We start from the raw sequence: 22770 nt of genomic DNA, 5'->3' as shown, positions 1-22770 counted from the left end.
TCTCTCAGGAGAAGTTCTGGGCCAGGCTGGGCTTTCTCTAAAGGCTAGAGATGGTGCTTCTGCAGTGTGTATGATTGGGCAAGACATCACCGTGGGACGTGACCTCATTGAACTGGCGCGGTGGATTCTACGGGGTGGTGCGGCTGGCTGAGCTGGAAGCCCCAAGTGAAGGGAGTGATGAAGAGGTAAGTTAAGATTATGGCAGCTGCAAGCACTGGCCCATGTTTCCTTGCTCACATGAGCTGTCTCACCAGAGCCAAAGGAGCAGGTTTGTGAGTCAGGTGGGCAGAGCCAGGCTCTGAATCAGTTGCGAAGATTTAAAAAATATATATATATATCCCTCTGTAACTTCATTTTCTTAAAAAAGCACCCTTCTGTGGTACCAGGCGGAGGGCCCTGAAGACCAGGGTACACCCACCTGGTCTGTCCCCAGAGCAGGACAGTGCTGGCAATGGCTGGGCAAACTGCTCCCTGCCAGTGCATGTTGGCCCTGCCCGGCTAATGCTGACTGTGCTGACAGCTTTTGTGAAGAGGACCCTTGTGCCCTGGGAACTAGAATAAGGTCCCTACTTGCTTCGCACCAGACAGGAACTGGCTCTCGGATAGCGGTGCCTCTGTCTGACCAGCGTTTGAAGCATGGGGAAGCATGAATTCCCAGTGCCATATAGGGCTGTGAGGGTTACTATCACCTCCCACTTGTACAGCGCCAGCATCCTGCCAGGGACGTGCAACGGCTCGAGTGAGATGGTGCCCCGCTGTCCTGATAACCCACCCCTCTGAGCCGGGGGGCTCATTGTGAAGGCACTTCTCTCCTGTGCGGCGCGCAAGGCTGGCTAGGGAGTTCCAGTGGCGTGACGAGAGCAGAAGGATGCAGGGAGCAGTGATGGCTTGGGAGCAGATACGCGTGTTAAGCCCCCTTCCTCGCCCCTCTCCTGGATCAGCTCGGGAGCAGCACTGCGGCAGGTGGAACGTTGGCACCTGAAGGTTCCGTGGCAGTTGGTCAGAGCGGGGGGGAGGGGAGCCTCAGCCCTGGCCCAGTTTGGGGGAGGGGTAGCGTCAGAGACAAGGGCAGATGCGTGGGGGAAGCCAGGGCGAACCAGCGGGCCCATGAGCAGGGGGCAGAGAGAGCCCCGGCCTCCAGGAAATGGATGGGGAGGGGTCTAGAGCCTGCTGGAAGAGAGAGTGGTATTCTCCTTCGGCCCCCTCAGCACCTGCGGGGAGGGTCCCCTTGCACCCCCTTCCACAACCCCGTGGCGACAGGAGCGATTCTTTGCCCCAGAAGTGGAGGGATTTGCTCCTGGAAATGCAGGTGAAGAGAGAGAGGGGGATCTCTGCAGCCTCCGCAGTGTCGGGAGAGAAGGGGCCACATCTCGCTCTGCCCGGCGTACTCGGACAGCAGTGTGAACTCGGCACGCGCCGTTTCACCAGTTATCCCAGGGGCGGGGCAAGAGAACAGGAGTCACTGAGGTCTGACATGTAAGCCCTTGAACCCCGCATGGGGAGTGGAAGCTGCTTCACGTGGTTTTCCTGCTGGAAATTAGGGGGTGTGGTGGGTGGCGATGCGGGCACGGTGCACGGTGCGGTAGCAGGTGAGGCCCTGGTTGCGCAAAGGCTCAAGGGAGAGACCGTGTTTCCTCAGCAGTAGGCGTGCGCTGTAAGACTTGTGCAGCATGGATCTGTTTTGCCAGGGAGACCCAGAGCTCCTCTGCTCTTTGGGGTGAGAGATCCCATGGACTGGGAGCAGGAGCCAGTGCTGACAGGTGGGTTATAGTTCCATGGTCACCCAGTAATGGTGTGAAGGGGATTGCTGATGCTTTAACTTGTAAATTTCTTACCAGATGAGCTATTTTAACACCGATAACTTTCAAAGTAACTTGTTTATGATGTCTTCAAAAAGCTAATGCTGTGACTATCGAGTGACGCTTGTTTCGCATCGGGAAAGGTATTTGGCACTGTGCAAAGTGCACGATAACAAGTCCCTGCCCTGACGAGTTTACAAAAACTCAGAGGCAGGGCTGACTCCTGTGCCTAAGGGTCTGTCTACCCTGTGAGGTGGGAGGGTCCCAGAGCCCGGCCTCCAGACCAAGCCCAGAAGTCTACATAGCAATGAAACAGCCCCACAAGCCCAAGTCAGCTGGCCTGGGCCAGCTGTGGGGTTTTTCTCTGCTGTGTAGACATCCCCTTATAGGCCTCATGGGGGAGCTGGATTTTTTTTTTTACTGAATTGTTGATCCCTTGGGCTGGAGTTAGTGACACCAGGTAAATTGGGGCCTGTGTGGTTTCCACAACCAAGTGTGCTCACCAAATGGTACAAGTGGACTGAACTAACTAACTTCACTCCGGAACATACACATGTCTGCCTGCGCAAGAGCACGCTAAGTCTGGGATCAGCCGGTGCTGCTCAAAGGTGGTGGTGGTGGTGGAGTATTCCAGACTAGAGCATGGGTTTGATCACAGATTGATAGCTGATACCCTGTCCTAGGCAAATGCAGAGGATGCTGCTATTTCATATTTTAAGGTGGTGGGGTCCCCTTTCAGCTCCAGATGAATGCTGCACACTTACTGTACACTCCAAGCATTACCCTTCCTGAGATCTGGCTTGCAGAAAGCTACTTCCAAGCAAACACCTAAAATCTGCCCCCTTGCCTTGCATAAGCCTTTTCCTTAGGTGTGGCTGTGCCTTGGGTTCCTTCCCTGAGAAGCTGTCTGCCTCAAATCCTAGCTCCTTTGGCCAAAGGACTACTTCCACCTCCTTATGTTCCTGATGGAGTCCGATGTGCCACACCTGCTCCAGTGAGCCGGCAAGAGTTCAGCTGCAGTTCTCTGTGGGGTTCCCACCCTGCTAGCAGAGCTAAGGCCCCTCCCACATTACAGAGTATTAGGTCAGATATGACCCTTAATATAACTTCTGGGGACAGAGCTGATAAATCATGTTGGTGCCATTTTTGTTCTTTGATATGCTTTGCCAGAAGCTGGGAATGGGCAACAGGGGATGGATTCTGTTCTGTTCATTCCCTCTGGGGCACCTGGCACTGGCCACTGTTAGAAGACAGGACACTGGGCTGGATGGACCTTTGCTCTGACCCAGTGGGCCATTATGTTCTTATGTGTGCTCTCTGGAGATATAGTAACATTTTGCTGAGTCTCCTTGTTCCTATATTGTGGATAATGTAGAAGGAGCAGGACTAGGGGTGGGTGCTCTATATTCCAATAACTCTCAAATGAAATAGATCATCTCGATGTTATACACCGTTGACCCAAACCCATTAGTACAAGTGCCCCCCTTTTTAGAGGCTTTGGAGAGTTTTTGTCAGCCTCTGCTGAGGACACTCTGCTTTACAATAGCAAGAGGTACTGCAGGGAAGGACTATGGAGGATTAGCCGAAGGTGTTTGGAGATCTAATAAGCCTGGAAAAGCAGGGGTTGCCAAAGGTCAGGATTGAGTTGCATAAAAATATCTAGGGCCATTATTATCTGAGTGCCAACAATGTGCTTGACTCTCTATTGAACATAGAATATGAAATGGTCCCTGCCCCAAAGATCTTGCACTCAAAGATATGGCATACTAGACATTATTCCCTGGGACCCCTTGGCAGTAGGCAATAGAGCGCTTCTGAGGTAGCTTGAACTTGTGTTGCAGAGTCGTGTTGGAAAAATCTGATTTTTTAACCAAAAGGAGTTGGTGTGGGGAGGGAGAGAACCACACCAACAATAAACGTCTTAGAGTTCATGGACCAAATTGGCACGAGGGGGTGTAAATTCTAATAGGAATGTGCCCCTGCCCATTGCCAGGTGGGAGGGAAGCTGCAGAGGGGGGTTTTAATCAGACAACAGAGGAATACCCAGTTATCCTGAAGAGCTTGTAGAGAAGCTTTAGTATCTTCCCTCAATCTGCATTTTAGCAGGATTCGTTCCTCTGATGTGCACCGGATGCTGAAATTTAAAGAGACATGGCTCCTGCTTGCACTGGAAATTAAAGAGTGGGGCCAGTTGGTGTTGTGATTTCAAATCCCAGAAATACAGAAGGAGGAAAGGGGAGCAAGAGACTACCATTCCTTTCTAGCTCTCAAGCCATTTGCATTGCACTGGGTAAGCTGGGTAAGTCCAGCCTGGGCGTGGTACATCTGAACTGTAGCCACTCATAACAGGCTGGCTTGCAGCATCTGAGTTGCTCCAGTTACTTAGCATGCAGTGAGTGTTGTGCTCAGAGAAATTTAGGCGTAATTTTTTTGTGCTTGCATGTAAATGTGGGTAGGTGCTGTCCTGATTGACGGCAATTAGCATTTTCTAACGGTAACAGATGTTCATATTGCCAGGAGGCTGGTACCTAACGCCCACACTGCCATCTGTTCCACTGGGCACTGCCTGAGGAAGCGATACCAGCGCTGCAGACCTGCGAGTCCTTGGTGGGGTGTAGTTAAGAGTATTGTGTAAGATTTTTCTGGGGGAAAAATAATAATAATAAAGACATTTTCAGGTTTATAAATAGTTCATGCTGTTTATTATGGGATGGAGGCTTTCTGTCTGAGTAGCAGCTCCGATTTCTGTGCCGAGCTAACGAAGAGCGATCTGAATGGAATACAGAGCACCAGCTTGTGGTGGCAGGTTCTCACGTCTAGGAGGGGGAAGGTGGCTTTTGGTGCGTTGTCATCACCATACAGTTTCAATGCACAACGAGGATGAGGAAATAACTTTGGGTAAATGGGAGACTCCGCATTCCCCCCTTTGAACTCTCGCCACCTTCTGGTAAATCCCTCTTGTCTGCTGACCCAGTGCCTGTACAAGAGTTGTAGGCCTGTGTGTTTGTGTAGTGCAGTGGTTCTCAACCTATTTACCATTGTGGTCTGCATGCAGTACTACCTCTGTGGCCCTGTGGATGTCACAATGGCTGCAGCTGTGTGCTGAGTGGGCTGCAAGTGGCCTGCAGGTTGAGAACCACTAGTGTAGTGTGACTTGCACAATGTGCATGGGCTACATGCTCCTTGGAGCTGTCTGCCCTGGCCAGCGGTGCATGGTGTCCCATTGGTAGTCACGAGGGACAGATTAACTTGCACTTTCCCTCTGTTCTCCCATCTTATTAAAACAAGGTGTCTGCCTAGCACCTCAGCCCCCTTCTACGGTTGGCAAGTGCACTGCGTTCAATTTTACTCAACTCATTTCAGAGTATCTACCGGAAATAAGAGCGGGCCAGCTGAGGGCTCCTGATTGTCATCTGTCATAATAGAAGAACAGTGAAATTGAAAAGCAACACATTTAAACTGGGATGAAGCAATGGTTTTTATAGCATAATTAGTCTGTGGAACTTGATGCCACAAGATACTATTGAAGCAAAGAGCTTAATGGGATTTCAAAAAGGATGAGCTATTTATATGGATGATCACAATATCCACAGTTATATTCATAGAATCATAGAATATCAGGGTTGGAAGGGACCTCAGGAGGTCATCTAGTCCAACCCCCTGCTCAAAGCAGGACCCATCCCCAATTAAATCATCCCAGCCAGGGCTTTGTCAAGTCTGACCTTAAAAACTTCTAAGGAAGGAGATTCTACCACCTCCCTAGGTAACACATTCCAGTGTTTCACCACCCTCCTAGTGAAAAAGTTTTTCCTAATATCCAGCCTAAACCTCCCCCACTGCAACTTGAGACCATTACTCCTTGTCCTGTCCTCTTCTACCACTGAGAATAGTCTAGAACCATCCTCTTTGGAACCACCTCTGAGGTAGTTGAAAGCAGCTATCAAATCCCCCCTCATTCTTCTCTTCTGCAAACTAAACAATCCCAGTTCCCTCAGCCTCTCCTCATAAGTCATGTGTTCCAGACCCCTAATCATTTTTGTTGCCCTTCGCTGGACTCTCTCCAATTTTTCCACATCCTTCTTGTAGTGCGGGGCCCAAAACTGGACACAGTACTCCAGATGAGGCCTCACCAATGTAGAATAGAGGCAAACGATCACGTCCCTTGATCTGCTGGCTATGCCCCTACTTCTACATCCCAAAATGCCATTGGCCTTCTTGGCAACAAGGGCACACTGTTGACTCATATCCAGCTTCTCGTCCACTGTCACCCCTAGGTCCTTTTCCGCAGAACTGCTGCCTAGCCATTCGGTCCCTAGTCTGACTAGAATAAAATGAGCCTGTGATATTTACCATCCTGCTTCAGGACAAAAGGCAATCACTAACTGCCTGAGGATAAGGGGGAAGTTTGGGAAGAGTTCTGTCAGTATGTAGTTGCATAATTGCCCATTATAGGGTCTTACACCCTCCTCTAAACATCTGGTATTGGCCTTGGATGCTAGATGAATCATTGATCTAATCCCTTGACAGTTGCTGTGCTCCCTGTTGGTCCATGCAGCTCTAAGGAGTTTGATCACCAAACATTTAAGAGCTGGGAATTTGTCAGGCTGGTAAAAGCATGTTGAAGCTGTTGAGGTTTTCCCAGTGTTATGGGGGAAATTCATCCCTGGAGCTCTTGGATGGATGTAGTCAGTGAATTGCTAAGTAACCTAGTTAAATACCTGTGCCCACTCATACCCTCTGACACCTATGCCTGACCTATCGTAACTCCAGTTACGATGCTGTAGTAAAAGGAGACACACGTACTCCTGCCACCTGCTCCCCAGACTTATACGCACAGACCAAATGAGACATAGCTGCCCTGCCATGGGACTTTGATCATGTAGTGGTATGAGACTGGCACAAAATTTTGTCCGTGACACATAATTAGCTCTTCTCTGGGCATCATTAACATTTCTCTAAAAAGAAACTCTGGCATTTTCCCACTGCTTCATAAGCTCCTTCAGAGGAGAGGAAATCTCCTATCCTTGGCAGGGCAGAACAGATCAGGGAGGGAAAGTTTTCTGACTCAGGTTAGCGTTTAGTGAGGGGGAGCAAACAAGCATGCATTCCCTAGATTTCCCAGCATACAAGCCTGTGACCCAGCAATTCAATGGATCCTTGCTGCTGACATCACGGGGGTGTGATTAAATGACAAAAGGTGAATTACATAGAAAGCACTTTCCTCTTCCCCGTGGGGCTCCCCCACTTTCTCTGATGCTTGGTACGAAGGCATTTTTTCTGTCCCCGCCCCCCCCCCAATTTTACTTTTAAAAGTGTGAGTCAGTTGTGGTGCATGTGAAAGCAAAACATCAAGAGCCCTTGCTAGAGGCAGGTACAATGTGGGCTGGTTCTCCTGGCTCTGCCCATGCTCTTCTCTCTGTCTGGGAAAAGGGGAGCCCAAACACAGAGAAATTCCTGAATCCTGGGGGAGCTGGAAGCTGGTTTAACAATGTTTTTCCTCTTTTGAGGCAGCCCCCTCTTCTGTTCTAGTCCTGGCAACCTCTCCCCCCCCCGGCCAGCTCTGTCAGTGTGCCCGAGTCCTGGCATGCAGGCCCCCCCACCTGCTCTCCCAGTCCTGAGGAATCTCTTGAGCAAATTCTGCCTCTGTGTGAATTATTTGTCCCTGGTAGCATCCATGATGTGCAGTATTTAGATATTCAAAGAGGGGTGGTCTCTGCCATGAGGCACTCAGTTTATACTGTAGGCAGGTTTTGTGATGTAGGCATGTGTGTTGAAAAGAAAAGGAGTACTTGTGGCGTCTTAGAGACTAACCAATTTATTTGAGCATAAGCTTTTGTGAGCTACAGCTCACTTCATCGGATGCATTCAGTGGAAAATACAGTGAGGAGATTTATATACACACAGAACGTGAAACAATGGGTGTTATCATACACACTGTAAGGAGAGTGATCACTTAAGATGAGCTATTACCAGCAGAGCGGGGGAGGGGGGAGAGAAAACCTTTTGTAGTGATAATCAAGGTGGGCCATTTCCAGCAGTTAACAAGAATGTCTGATTTCAGAGTAACAGCCGTGTTAGTCTGTCTTTGCAAAAAGAAAAGGAGGACTTGTGGCACCTTAGAGACTAACCAATTTATTTGAGCATGAGCTTTCGTGAGTAGTCTCAAAGGTGCCACAAGTACTCCTTTTCTTTTTGCAAAGAATGTCTGAGGAACAGTTGGGGGGGGGAAATAAACATGGAGAAATAGTTTTACTTTGTGTAATGACTCATCCACTCCCAGTCTCTGTTCAAGCCTGAGTTAATTGTATCCAGTTTGCAAATTAATTCCAATTCAGCAGTCTCTCGTTGGAGTCTGTTTTTTAAGTCTTTTTGCTGTAATATAGCGACTTTTAGGTCAGAGATCGAGTGACCAGAGAGATTGAAGTGTTCTCCGACTGGTTTGTGAATGTTATAATTCTTGACATCTGATTTATGTCCATTTATTCTTTTACGTAGAGACTGTCCAGTTTGCCCAATGTACCTGGCAGAGGAGCATTGCTGGCACATGATGGCATATATCACATTGGTAGATGTGCAGGTGAACGAGCATCTGATAGTGTGGCTGATGTGATTAGGCCCTATGTGTTGAAATGGGAATGTTAAAAAAAATGTTTATGCCCCTATGTGTATGCGTCTGTTTCCGCCATATGTTGCATGCCTACCCAGTGGGGGAAAACAGATTAAGCTTGCTCTCAGGGCAGACTTGGAGAGACATATATGTGTGTCACCTTCTTGTCAGGGTAGAATGAAAAGTCATTAAGGAACTAGTTGAAATCAACCCAGAGAGACAATGCATGCTGTAATGACTCATGGATTTCCCCACCTCTCAGCAGGGAAGCTGAGCAAAGAAAGGCCCCACTTTGAGAATAATAGACTGAGGTGTGAGGTGGGGGTGATAGGTGTTGGCTTCTGGAGGAAGCTGGTTGCTCTATCAGCTGGGAACTGACTAAGGAGTTCAGACAGAAAGAGAGACAGGTCTGGTCTACACTACACCGTTAGGTCAACCTTGGCTGCCTTGCATCGATCTAGCTGTGGAAGCGTCTTCACTTAAATTCAGCTCTGTCCCTCTCCATGCTGATTTAGTAACACCACCTCCCCAAGCAGCATAGAGTAACAGTTAATGTAGTTAGGTCAACGCAGTGTCAGTATAGACATGCATTGCTTCCGTTGGCTGTTACTGGCATCCGAGAGCTGTCCCACGATGCCCCGGACTGGCAGTACAATTGATACAAGTGCCCTTGGTGAGAATGCGCACAGCTGACACAGGAGCCAAGGGTGCGCACACAAGCGATTTAATAACTGTGGTAGGTGTATGCTGACATGAGTTAGGTCGACATCATTTTGTAGTCTAGTCCTGGCCAGAGACTTAAAATGGAGTTCCCTGCAGCTTGGCTGTGCTCTGGGCTGACCAGAATGGACTTTGCTGTAACCTTCATTTCTCTGTGCTAACCTGAAGATGTCCGGAACTGTGTGGCAGGTGACTAATAAACCTGACTGTTTTGAAAACACTGCTTGAGTGTCACTGTGAATAACTGGTGAGGTGCATTAATGCTGAAAGTACCCAAGTCTCTAAGCAGGTGTCTAGCTCAGTGGGAATTGCTGAATGGAACTCAGTGTGAAAAAGGAGGGCTGAAGCCAGAGGTTCAGTCTCAGGAGGCAATGCGGCTGCATGGCCTGCCTGAAGGAAGGGGCTGACACACTGTCGGGGTCCTCCAAGAGACTGTTCCAAAGCTGGGGGCGTGGCACCAACCCTGTGGATTCGTGACCGCATGTCTCCTAGCGCAAAGGCTGTCTGTCACTTAAGCTTGTGACCTATGACCAAGACAAATCCAGTCACATTAGTGTGCTGTGATTTTGGAGTGGGAGTGACTCATCTTAATGAGGTTGTTGGGACATTGTGCAAGGCCTTGTAGCCAATGACTTCTGCCTTGGCCCCCAGGGCCCATTTATTGGATTCTTCCTGTAGAGCTTAAGGGCAGGTTTCCTAGTGACGGGCTCAAACAGCCCTTTGCACCCCAGCAGCCCCTAGGAAGCTGCTTTGGAATTTCCATCTCCTCCTCTAGTTACAGTGATCCCCACAAGTCCAAGGTCCTTCGCAGCAGAAAGAACCTTGCCTGGTTGGGCCCTTGAAAAAGGTGAGAGCCTTGATCTGACCCTCCCAGCTGTTGTAATGGCACCTCCCTGGGGTGAGCAGGGCAACCAGGTAAAGGGGGAGAGACAGAGGCAGCATTTCCCAGGCCTTCTACAGCCCTTCCCTCCCACCTGGCGAGGGGAACAGCAGTGGGAGATCAGTTTCCTCCTCAGATATTTTCACAACCTGACAAAACAGATTTGGTGACCATGCTGCAAACTGAGGCAGCAGGGAGAAAATGGCTTGATGAACAGGGAGTGAGGGGAAGGTGAGTAGCAGCGATTTTCTAGTGGCATGTCCTGCATATGGATTCAGGCTCTGTTTCTTGTTCTCTTACTAATTCTTTCTGCTTTCCTTCCCCATGCAGCCCACCAAGAGTCTTTGGACACCAATCAATTGTTTTTTCTGTTCAACAGTCAGACGGTGCTGTTGAACCCCATCTAGACAGAGCTGAGCCTCCCATTTAGCTGGTGCTGTCCCCAATCAATACGCCAATCTTGAGCTGTCTTTCTGTTTTTCTAAGTATGTATCCAGTATTCATGACAGCAGGAGCCGAGTGAGAGGAGCCTCGCCCAGAGAAAGGTGACCCCCACGCTGATTACTACTTAAGTTCTGGTGGAGCTGGAAACTGGTCTAGTAATCCCCCGCCCCCTTTGAGGCACGACTGCACGTTGGGATGTGGGGAGGGGGAAAGGAGGGTGAATGTGGTACAATAAATCAGCTGCCACATTCAGGGCCAAGTTGGAGAATTCTATAAAATCCTATCTCAAGGTGCTTTTCCCGCGGCAGCATCCTTCAGTGTGACGCACGCAGCATCGGTGGTGCTGAGCTGCCCTCCCACAGGATAAGCGCATGGACTGGTCATGGAAGATGGGCACACTGCATTCTGTGGATAGCATTGCTATTGGCTGGAGGTTTCAAGCTGGACCGGAGGGGCCCAGGGCACCCGCAGCTCCATCTGGTGACTCTGGTGAATTCAGAACCATTGGTCTAGGGCTTAGGTCATCAGACTGGATCAGTTCAAATATTAGAAGGTTTGGGAGGGGGAGCCCCATTGGGTGGTGGCCTGTGACGGTGTGTGGTACTACATGTATGCAGAGAAGTCCAATTAAAAGTTCAGATTCCATAGTGATGTGGTGGTGTAAGAACCTGAACAAAGTGGGAAGCAATCAGCAGCTATTCTGACGTGGTGGTGAGAGATGGAGTACCTTCTCGTCACTTTTCTGTCAGTTAAGGCCATCAGGTTTGCTGTTGTGATACCTCTGCTTCCTGCCATATCTCTAGGTCTGAATCTGAGCACATGAAGCGCTTCTTTGGCCCCTCAGACCCTCCCACACCTTTGGGCTCAGGTAGGTCCTAGTGACCCGTCCTGATCAGTTTGGTTACAGTGCAGTGGGACTCAGACATGGGAAAGGGGGACAGAGGTGATGAGGAAAGGGATCTTGACTGTGAAGTGTGTGATGCCCTCTAGTGGTGCGTTTGTATACAGCAAAAAGCCATCTTAATTCTGGGCACAGGAATGTTTAGAGCTCTGTACCCACTCTTCCTTCCCACCTGCAGCCTAAGGAACCACTGTCCTCATGACATGAAATGTCCCTGTATTTTTTATCTCTGATGATCAAGGGTTTTAAGGAGCCTTCCCCATTTCTCCCCCACCCTACCCTCAAAAAAGGGGCTCCATATCCAAAGCCCTTTCAGGAGTGTGGGGCTTCCCTGATTAGCATTTCAAAGATAGGAAATAACAGCAAAATAAACAGATTGCCAGAAACACCAAGAACCCATTTTTAAGAAGCCTTTCTTGTGTGTTCTCTCCAGCCCTCGTTGCCTCCCCCATGAAATAGAAGGCATGTCCCGAGCCTTGGAGGACTTCCCCTGCCCAGCCAGTCGTGTGGTCTGCAGCAGAGTTGGGGGAACCCTAGAAACCACTCAGCTTGACATTTGAGGGTGACACGAGGTGGCATCAGCAACAGGAGCTTTGAGCACAAAAATGGAGCCGCCTTGCCCCTGGCTTGTCACTCTGCACTCAGTGCCCTTTAACCCTGTGCACAGCTGTAACCGCATCTTCCTCACCACACCCTCTTGCAGCCATGGAAGACTCCACTTCTAGCACTGGTCCTCAGGCTGTGGAGCTGCTTTTGTATCCATGCTGAGGCACTTGCTGCAAGGTGAAGCATAAGCAGGACTTTGTTTCATGGTTTGTCTTGCCGTTCTGCCCACTGCTGTTTGCTTGGTGTCTTTTTGAAGTGTGTTCCTTTGGTAGGAGTTCAGCACCAACTCTGTGGGTGGGTGGTGCCCAAACTGTAAGGGACAGAGCCAACTGCAAAGTGGCCTGGAGAGGTCACAGTAGTGAGGGCTGCAGGTACTAAAGAGAACTGGAGGGGAAGTAGCAGGCACAGAGCATGGGGCCCAGCTAAGGAGCTTGTATGAGGAGTCCTTAACATATATGAACAAGTTGATTTTCACCATTTCTCGTTATAGAACCATAAAATAGAGATCTCTGGTGCTACAGGCAAAACGTGAGGGGATGTCTGAGAGAGATGCTCTCCTGAAAAATGGTGGTTGTGCTATCCTCCTCCATTCTTCTCCACACCGGCTTTACAAATACAGGCAGAAAAGTTTTCTCACAGGTGTCACCAGCCAAACACCTGAGGCGGCTGTAATAAAATGGCTCCATGGCAGAGTGTCTGATCTATTTTTGAAGTGAGCTAAGTGCAGTCTCTTGCCGTCCTCCCACTAGCAGGCTAAACTAAACCCGAAGGCTCTTGGGAGCAAAGCGCCAGAATGGCAGCTGCTCCCAGAGCCTTTATTCACAACAGGTGTTCCTTCTGGTAGCTGTACCAGTGTCTAGGGCAGCTTGCCCTTGCTCCTATGGGCATAAGGCTGAGAAATGCACCCGTGCATGTTAGGGCCAGAGATCACAGAGAAGGGCTCCTTGGGCTCTTTGTGGGATTGTTACCCACACGGGCAGCAATGAGGTGTATGCATTAGCATGCGAAGACATTTAAACTCAAACTTCCCAATGCATTTTTTTCCTTATTTGCTGTCCAGATGTTCAAATTTAGTTTCCAGCAAATATTGGCCCTTAAATATCATGTCATCCAGAACTGAGATGAGCTCCAGCATAGGGGCAATCCTTCTGCTTGGATCTCAACTGCCTGATAGTGTCGGTTATTCCTGGGGTAAATGGGTGTAAGATGCTACTATTTTGGTTTGGTAACTTCTTTACACTCACTCTGCACAGGGGTAAGTAAACACACAAAGTACAGGATGGTGGCAAATCAAGCCTAAGTCAGCACGAACCCTGACCATGCAATCCTGCTAGCCACTCAGTGGGCATCAACCCTCTCCTCCCAACGGCTTCTAGTCCTTACCCTGTGATCAGGACTGAGACAACTTGGCTTTGCAGCTGGGAAGGGCATTCTGTTCCCTTCACCTTTTCAGGCCGCATGCTCACTGCACAATGACACATCCCTCACTTCTCCCACCTATCACCCCCACGCAAGCCACTCCCCGAAAACATTCCTTGATGTCTGAGAATATTGATTTGTAAAACACTGATTGGTTATCTTTGCCAATTCAGAAGCTAAAACTAATTCTGAATGGCCTGTCAGTGTATGCTCTTACCATACATGTGTGTCTGGGTGTGATGTTGAGGTGTGAGTGCGCACACTTGCCTGCCTGGTGGTTGTGTGCACAGCTGATTGTGCCTTAGGCCCCATTGTGCTTGGTTCTGTACAGAGTTAGAGAGAAGACGCAGTTCCTGTCTCATAAGTTAATATTTATTAGACATGTATTGAGGTGCCCCATTGTGCTGGGTGCCACTCCAACATGGTAAATGACGGTCCCAGCCCCAAAGAGCTTACAATCTGAAAGAAGAGACCTAACAGCTGGGTGAGACACACAGGCTGGGGTGGAAGGTAGGGAAGACTGGGGAACAGGTGGTTGCAGACTGCAGGCTCAGTGAGTTGAGATAGGATGCTAATTGGTGGAGTGGGGTGCACAAGAGGTGCACAAGGCATGTTTGTATTGTGAGGGGAAGAAACCTGGGGCAGGTGACTGGGGTTAGAAGAGGCAAGCTAGGAAGGTGTCTGACTGGGACGCGGGAGAAGGGGACAGGGCAGGGGAGGCTGCATCAGGTTTTGTAGATTTTTTCCAAAGAGTTTGTAGAAGACAAAAACCAGCAGGAGTGTTTGGGAACAGTACAGCAAATGGGCTGGGGAATTTCAGGTGAGCAGCTCACTAGTTCCACTTCCGAACAGCAGATTCTGGGTTTTCTCTGTTCGAAACATATCAGCGCATTGCCTTGCCCTTGCCTATTTTCCTCTGTGTCCCTTTGTCTCTAGGCATTTGCACCTTTACCTGCCACTATGCAGTGCCGGGAGAGGCGTAGGAGTACCCAGGCCTGGCGTTGGGAGGGGTCGGCATGACTGCTCCTGTGTGGTTGGGTTGGTACAGGAAATTTCCTGTCTCCCAGACTTTCAGTTGCGTTTTGAGCCTGACGTTCTGCTGTGCTGACATCTCTGCCCCCCTTCGCCCCCCAGTGGGAAATGAGAAAGCTGTGATTAGCCTAATGAGTGGTTAATTAATGAGCAGGCTGGTTGTACAGTAGAACCTCAGAGTTACGAATACCTCGGGAATGGAGGTTGTACGTAACTCTGAACAAAACATTATGGTGATTTCAAAAGTTTACAGGCTGCTGAACATTGACTTATTACAGCTCTGAAACTTTACTGTGCAGAAGAAAAATGCTACATTTAACCATCTCAATTTAAATGAAATAAGCACAGAAATGGTTTCCTTACCTTGTCAAATCTTTTTTTAAACTTTCCCTTTGTTTTTTTTAGTAGTTTTATGTTTAACACAGCACTGTGCTGTGCTGCTGATTGCATACTTCCGGTTCCAAATGGGGGGTGTGGTTGACAGGTCAGTTTGTAACTTTGAGGTTCTGCTGTGTGGTGGAAGTGTGCTGACCTTGCTAAATAATGGCAGGGTAACAGCCTGTCAGGGACAGGGCAAGTGTGTGCACTGATTTATGGCTTTAAACCTTCCGTTGCCTCTTTGTCATGGTTTCTCCTGACTCCACTCACTTGCTGCTCTTGTCTTAGTATTCACTGTTTATACTGACCTCTGCAGTTCTCCAGGGTTGGTTTATGGTCATTGATGTACCTCCTGCCCCCAGCCCTGTGCTTTCCCACCGAGTGACCGCCCGTGGGGGGTGTAGGAGAGAGGCTGGGGTGTCTGCAATACAGGCAACTAGGTAGTCACATTTAACTAAAAAGAAAAGGAGGACTTGTGGCACCTTAGAGACTAATCAATTTCTTTGAGCATAAGCTTTCGTGAGCTACAGCTCACTTCATCGGATGCATAAGATTATGCTCAAATAAATTGGTTAGTCTCTAATGTGCCACAAGTACTCCTTTCTTTTTGCGAATACAGACTAACACGGCTGCTACTCTGAAACCTGACATTTAACTAAATGATGAATACTCAGCTAATTGCCAATTATGCAAAGTTTGCAAACTGTAGAGGAGGAAGCAGCTTGGGAGAGAGCCTGTGCTGGATGGTCTCAGGGAAGGGAGGAGGCATGGGAACAGGGCCTTTGGTATGGCCTTGCTTCCAGGAGGTGCAGCCGCAACTGAAACCTGGTATCTGGTATGGGATGGGGATGCGAATGTATTTGGCATGTGGGTGCCCCATTTCATTGCTGAGTGCCACCCTGTTAAGCGTGCTGGGAAAGTGATTTTTGAGTCCCATGGTCACATTGGTGAGGCTTCTCATTTACTCCTTTCCCAAAGGGCCCATGATGGAAAAAAATCAAGGCAGCAACTTTGCAATAGCTGTTTGAGTTAACATCCTTGTCCTGCCTGGGGGTGTGGGCACACGCTCAGTGTATGGATGAGGAAACATGCCCAGTACTACACTGGTTGTGTGTTTGCAAATGTATTTTTGATGATGATCGTTACGGTAGTGTGTAAGGACCAACCAAGAATGGGACCCCATTGTACTAGGCCTTGTACAAACACAGAGTAGCAGATGGTCCCTCTCCCAAGAAGCTTACAGTCTATATAGCCCAGACACAGGGTGGGAGAAGGGATGTGACATGTAACGGAGGGAGCACTGTAGCAGCACCAAAAGGTGTGTTAATGTAATTTAATGTATGTATTGGGATGTGTTTAGTTAGAAGGAGAGCAGCTAAATGGAAAGAAAAGTGAAGGTGGGGGGAACACTGAAGGGAATGGGAGTGGGTGTAGTGGACAGGGCAGGGGAGAAGAGATGAGGGGGACAGGTGTGGAGTGAATCTGAAGTGAAGAGACTGCAATGGAGGGCAAGGGTTGGAGCAGTCAATCATCACAGGGCAGAGACACAGTACAGTAAAAATTCTACAAAGTTCTCTGAATGTGTGAAGGTCCCTGCTTTGCTGCTTTGATGGGCTGCAGTCTCTGGCTCACTTCTCCTTGTAGTTCTTCCCCCAGACCTCAAAGGAGACACCACCTGTGTCAGTGTGTGGAACTGAGTTGTCTGCTCTCTTTTACCCCCACCCCAACAGGCAGACTGGCCTATGGATCAGATAAGTTAGTAAGTGCAGAGCAGCCTGGAAGGCTATTTGATGCCTTCATTCAGAGGTGTGAAATGCTGCATGAAATGTGTAAATAGAAGAGGTCCATGGGGGGGCCTCCTCTTCCAGCAATGCATCTTAATCTGTTTCTGCTTTGCACTGCAGCTGGGAGGAGCAAAAACTTTCTACTTCTGCTTTTGCTTGTTAGCCAGATCTCTCCCTTCCCTCTGGCTAAGAAGATGTCAGGGTTAGTTCAGGCCTATGAGATGCTTCCTGTCCTTTGCTATGGGTCTGGGAGCTTTCATCAGGGCATAGCTGGGCATGAGGAGTGAAGCTCTGTGAATGTTTGAAGGCCCATGAAAGAGGCAGATTTAGCAAGTCCTTTCTGAGACATGAATAGCTGGCAACATCTTTCCCTGACTGTACAAAGTTTCAATATCAGATCAAGATCAATCTGGATTTTGAACCACCATCAAAATGTGTCCCCAAGGAAAGGAGCATTTCTGGGATAATGGGGATCATCATTTTCACTCCCTGGGCTCCAAGGGACCTGTATTCCTTTCATGTTGGTTGTGAAGACCTGTCAGGAAGATGGCCCTTTGGTACATAGATCTCTAGTAACGATTGGAAAGAGTCTCTGTAGCGGGACTGCTACTTTGAGGATTAGGTCCCACTGTAACTGATGGATCAATTGTTTATTCTCCTCCCTTCCCCACCCCCAACATTTTTTATTTTTTTAGGAAATTGGGTTGGAAAGGTTGTTTTGATGAGGTCTAAGCACCTCATTCACCAACAACAGCTGGGTCACATTTCTGGGAGGAGACCAAACTCCCAAACAAATACATTCCATGGGGATAATGGCCTGTTTCTAAACCCTAGCCAGGTAAAAAACTGATCTGAGCAGCTTGTTCCCACCTCCTGTGGATATCTGCCCTGTTCTGGTGCCAGAATGCAGCCTGTTTACTGTGTTTTCTTTTGGAGGACATGGAACTGGTCATGCAGTGTGGCTGTAACACTCCCGGACAGAGCCTACATTTCACATTTAGCCTGCCTGCCCTTCCTTTGGGTGGTGATTTCTGCTGTCACTTGCTAACTGGCAGGGCTGTCTGAAGACTGCCTAGTCACCATTAGCATGTATGATGTTTTACTGTGTACTTAAATCCATATTGAGTTCAGGAAGTAGAATTCTCTGGCCTATGTTCTGCGGAAGGTGCCTTCTGGCCTGAAAACCTATGAATGGAGCAGTGCTAGGAAGGAGGCGGTGCCATGGAGCACATTGAACTAATGATCTAGTTTGTCACTGCTCAAGTCTTGGGCTTAAACCTTGACAGGAGTGAAATGAGTTGGCTAGTTCTGACCTTAGCTCTTGTGTGCATATCCTAGAACCGTCCCAGTTGACCCAGACTGCTTCCAAGTTGTTCTTGACTGGAACAACAGGGGATTAAGTAGGAAAGCACTGAAGTTAAGTGGCAAAGCTGTGGCTGGAAGGAGTCAAACAGGGGTGTAGGACATAATTGAGGTGGGTGGGCGAGTTGTGGGAGTTCAAGATTGCAATGTCAGGTGGGTTGAGGTGGAGGGGCATTGGCAGAGCTGTGTGTGGGGACCCCAGGGCTAGAATAGCAGCGGGGCTGTAGGTCAGGATTGACAGGGCATCACCAGAGGTTTGGTGGGGTGTTGAGGGATGGAATAGCAAAGGGAACTACAAGTTCAGACTGAGGGGCAGCAGCAGAGTGGCGGGGTGCAGAGTAGAAGCCATGCGGGACTGAACTAGGATAGCAGGGTTGCTGCACGGTAGGATTGAGAGATGTTGACAGAGCTAAATTGGGCCTGGGACTGGAACAGAAGAGTGCTCCAGGATGGGTTGGGGGGCAGGATAGGAGCTATGGGGTTCTCACCACAGCAATGTGTCCTTCAGTGTTGTGAGCACTAAACTACACCTGGAATTCGGTTGTGGGGGAGTGTCTCATTGCAACACTGAATGTTGGGCTGGAACATTTCAGCAGAGAAGCCCCTACATTATCTCCAGGTAGTTCTTGAGCTGCCTGCAAAAAAGGTTTTTTCGGATCCCCCGTCCACCTCTCTGGGAAGTCACTTGCTGTGGTTCAAAGTTTTCTTATCATGATTATTATTCCTTCTGGTTTGGCATCTGTTAAAATGACAGCAGCCAGGGAGAGTGAAGGGATTGGAACAAATTTCTCATAAAAAGTAGCGAAGTTGATGAAACCATTATGGTGCCTGCATTCTGCATTTAATCATTCTGACATATCAGTAGGGGAGGCGAGTGTGCATGTGCGCTCGCACACGTACACTGAGCTTTCCTTCAGGCAGTCTGGTCATCCCCTCATTTTTCTATTGCTGCCTCTCCCTCCATCCTTTTACACACACACTCACACACACACACTCACGCACGCGCGCCCCTACCTGTCTCAGGTCCCTGCATTTAATCTCATCCACAGACCTGTGTCTTATGCAACTCACTAGTGTAGTTGCTAACGTGTAATAATAAGGCCACACCAGCTGGCATTCAATCTTCATAACAGAGCAGGACACCTTTACCTGGCATCCTGACAGCAGGGAGAGAAGTGCCTGACAAATTCCTATTGCTGCCACAGTTATCACTTTGCAGAGGCTGCTCCAGCTCCCACCCTGATTCACCTTGCCTCTTTCTGCCATGATACCTGGCAGCTGGTCCATTTTGATCCTGGCTGTATTCCTTTGACATCATGCAAGCTGTGGGAAGAAAGGGGCAGTGTTTGCATATTGCACGTGGCTAGTGGATATGCAGGCTAACTTGCAGCAGTGAATTCAGGAGGAATAAAACAATAAAGAATTTATTTATCCATAAATTGTGGATAAATTGGAGAGAGTCCAGCGAAAGGCAACAAAAATGATTAGGGGTCTGGAACACATGACTTATGAGGAGAGGCTGAGGGAACTGGGATTGTTTAGTCTGCAGAAGAGAAGAATGAGGGGGGATTTGATAGCTGCTTTCAACTACCTGAGAGGTGGTTCCAGAGAGGATGGTTCTAGACTATTCTCAGTGGTAGAAGAGGACAGGACAAGGAGTAATGGTCTCAAGTTGCAGTGGGGGAGGTTTAGGCTGGATATTAGGAAAAACTTTTTCACTAGGAGAGTGGTGAAACACTGGAATGCGTTACCTAGGGAGGTGGTAGAATCTCCTTCCTTAGAAGTTTTTAAAGTCAGGCTTGACAAAGCCCTGGCTGGGATGATTTAATTGGGGATTGGTCCTGCTTTGAGCAGGGGGTTGGACTAGATGACCTCCTGAGGTCCCTTCCAACCCTGATATTCTATGATTCTATGATAACCCTGAAAGTGTTAGTCTATAAGGTGCCACTTTGCCGCTTTTACAGATCCAGACTAACATGGCTACCCCTCTGATACTTAACCCTGAAAGTGTTGGACTAACCCTGACCCCAGGCTCTTGGCCTGCCCCTGGTCTGACTGGCTGTCCTCAGCCCAGTGCCCTGGCCTTGCATTCAGTAGCGGTGTAGGCATGCAGGCAGCACTGGCAAAGGTATAAACAGTAATGACAATTTTCCCTTGTAGAGCCCCTTCGATTTCAGGCCAGCACTTAGATCCAATAGTGGGTAAGCTCTCAAAGCACTGTAATAGCTGTGAATTACGCCACACCAGCTTCCCTCTGAGGTAGGGAATGTTGCTCCATTTACAGAGGCACAGATTTAGTGACTGAGCTGGGAGTAGAAACCAAGGTTCAGTTTTAAAAAGTATTTAACAGTTGCTGTGTTTGGTGTTGCAATGCCTAACCGATTTAGGAGCCCAAAACTCATTTTCAAAAGGGATTTAGGCACATAGCCTAAATCCCATCAACAGTCAATAGGATTTTGGTTCCTAAGTGCTTAAATCCCTTTTGAAAATGAGATTTAGGCTCCAAAATCAGTTAGTTGTTGCAACGCTGAGCACAGCAACATCTAAATACCTTCAGAAATATGGGCCCAGAAGTCCTAACTGCCATTCCTTTGTTATAAAGACTAGACCATGTCCCCTGCCAGTGCGAATGCAGGCTGGGTAGGGTTAACACTGAGAGCCACGTGGCTGGCATTTCACCAGCACTTTCAGGAGTGATCAGTTTGTGCAGACTACTCTGGGCAGTGGTTCTGGTCTGTCAGGGTTTGAGGATGTGCTCTGCCTGAGAGAGAGAGACATGCTTTAGCCCCATCTTTGAGTAATTTGTTTTGAGTGTAGGGTGAGTGCTCTGTGCAAGAATGTGTGGCTGTCTGATACAAAAGAAAAGGGTAGTTCCCATGTAGGTCTAAATTCCTGAAGATACAAGACAGCGCTAGGCTGTCCAAGAGGAAATGCTTGTTTCAGGGGCAGAGCATCTCACTCAGCTTGTATTGTGTGCTTTCTACCATGAGGGAAAGCGTGAACGGGGACCGAGTTGTTGGACGCTATGCATGCACATATGTGCATGGGAAGGCAATTATATTCCCATTCTCCGGGGACATGCAGAGAGGGAAGAGTCCCACCACCCAGGAGCAGAGCAGCAGGTCATGTCTGTGTGGAGAAAGAAATATAGTTCTGCTGTGTATATGGGGGAGGGTGAATAGCCACTTAGGTCATGTCTACTCCAGACACCTTATGGAAGCACAGCTGTACCCATGCAGCTGCACTGCTGTAAGATCACTCCCGCTCTATGCCAATTGGAGAAGGCGGAGCAGGTTGGGGACAAAGGGGCGAGCCCAGGAAAAAAGGGAGGAGAAACCTGGTGTGTTAGATGTTCAGTCTGTTACCTGCTTTCATTAAAAATCAGTGATGCATTCGCATACTTCCACTCTCTCTCTCTGGACTTCTACATAGAGTGCTTCCGCCGACGTGCACGGGCTGAAATTGTGGAAAAGCAGCATCACTTGCCCCATAACCTCAGCCATGCGGAACGCAATGCCATCCACAGCCTCAGAAACAACTCTGACATCATAATCAAAAAGGCTGACAAAGGAGGTGCAGTTGTTCATATTCCGACCTATTCATGATGACAAGAGGCTGCTCGGCAGCTCTCCAACACGAGTTTCTACAAGCCATTACCCTATGATCCCACTGAGAGTTACCAAAAGCAACTACAGCATTTGCTCAAGAAACTTCCTGAAAAAGCACAAGATCAAATCCGCACAGACACACCCCTGGAACCCCGACCTGGGATATTCTATCTACTACCCAAGATCCATAAACCTGGAAATCCTGGGCGCCCCATCATCTCAGGCATTGGCACCCTGACAGCAGGATTGTCTGGCTATGTAGACTCCCTCCTCAGGCCCTACGCTACCAGCACTCCCAGCTACCTTCGAGACACCACTGACTTCTTGAGGAAACTTCAATCCATCGGTGATCTTCCTGATAACACCATCCTGGCCACTATGGATGTAGAAGCCCTCTACACCAACATTCCACACAAAGATGGACTACAAGCCGTTAGGAACACTATCCCCGATAATGTCACAGCTAACCTGGTGGCTGAACTTTGTGACTTTGTCCTTACCCATAACTATTTCACATTTGGGGACAATGTATACCTTCAGATCTGCGGCACTGCTATGGGTACCCGCATGGCCCCACAGTATGCCAACATTTTTATGGCTGATTTAGAACAATGCTTCCTCAGCTCTCGTCCCCTAAAGCCCCTACTCTACTTGCGCTATATTGATGACATCATCATCTGGACCCATGGAAAAGAAGCCCTTGAGGAATTCCACCATGATTTCAACAATTTCCATCCCACCACCAACCTCAGCCTGGTCCAGTCCACACAAGAGATCCACTTCCTGGACACTACAATGGTCTAATAAATAAATGGTCACATAAACACCACCCTATACCGGAAACCTACTGACCGCTATTCCTACCTGCATGCCTCCAGCTTTCACTCTGACCACACCACACGATCCATCGTCTACAGCCAAGCTCTGCGATACAACCGCATTTGCTCCAACCCCTCAGACAGAGACAAACACCTACAAGATCTCTGTCAAGCTTTCTTACAACTACAATACCCACCTGCAGAAGTAAAGAAACAGATTGATAGAGCCAGAAGAGTTCCCAGAAGTTACCTACTACAGGACAGGCCTAACAAAGAAAATAACAGAACGCCACTAGCCGTCACCTTCAGCCCCCAACTAAAACCCCTCCAACGCATTATTAAGGATCTACAACCTATCCTAAAGGATGACCCAACACTCTCACAAATCTTGGGAGACAGGCCAGTCCTTGCC

At 48.7% G+C, this 22770-nt stretch overlaps 1 protein-coding gene across 28 annotated transcripts in view; it reads left to right on the top strand.

The window, feature by feature from the left end:
* The window catches only part of RBFOX3 (RNA binding fox-1 homolog 3), a 355830-nt gene that overhangs the window by 105938 nt on the left and 227122 nt on the right, over nt 1–22770 (top strand). For 4 of the 28 annotated variants that reach the window (XM_084647034.1, XM_084647030.1, XM_084647018.1 and 1 more), the window contains exon 3: nt 9–185. The exons of the other annotated variants lie outside the window; for them this stretch is intronic. The gene's annotated coding sequence lies outside the window, so the exon portion shown is untranslated. The remainder of the gene's footprint in view (nt 1–8; nt 186–22770) is intronic. 28 annotated transcript variants of the gene reach the window in all.

Source organism: Lepidochelys olivacea, assembly GCF_965140295.1.
Source record: "Lepidochelys olivacea isolate rLepOli2 genome assembly, chromosome: 14".
Classification (NCBI taxonomy): domain Eukaryota; kingdom Metazoa; phylum Chordata; order Testudines; family Cheloniidae; genus Lepidochelys; species Lepidochelys olivacea.
The sequence above is the reverse complement of the archived record's forward strand: the minus strand, read 5'-3'. Positions and strand labels throughout refer to the sequence as shown.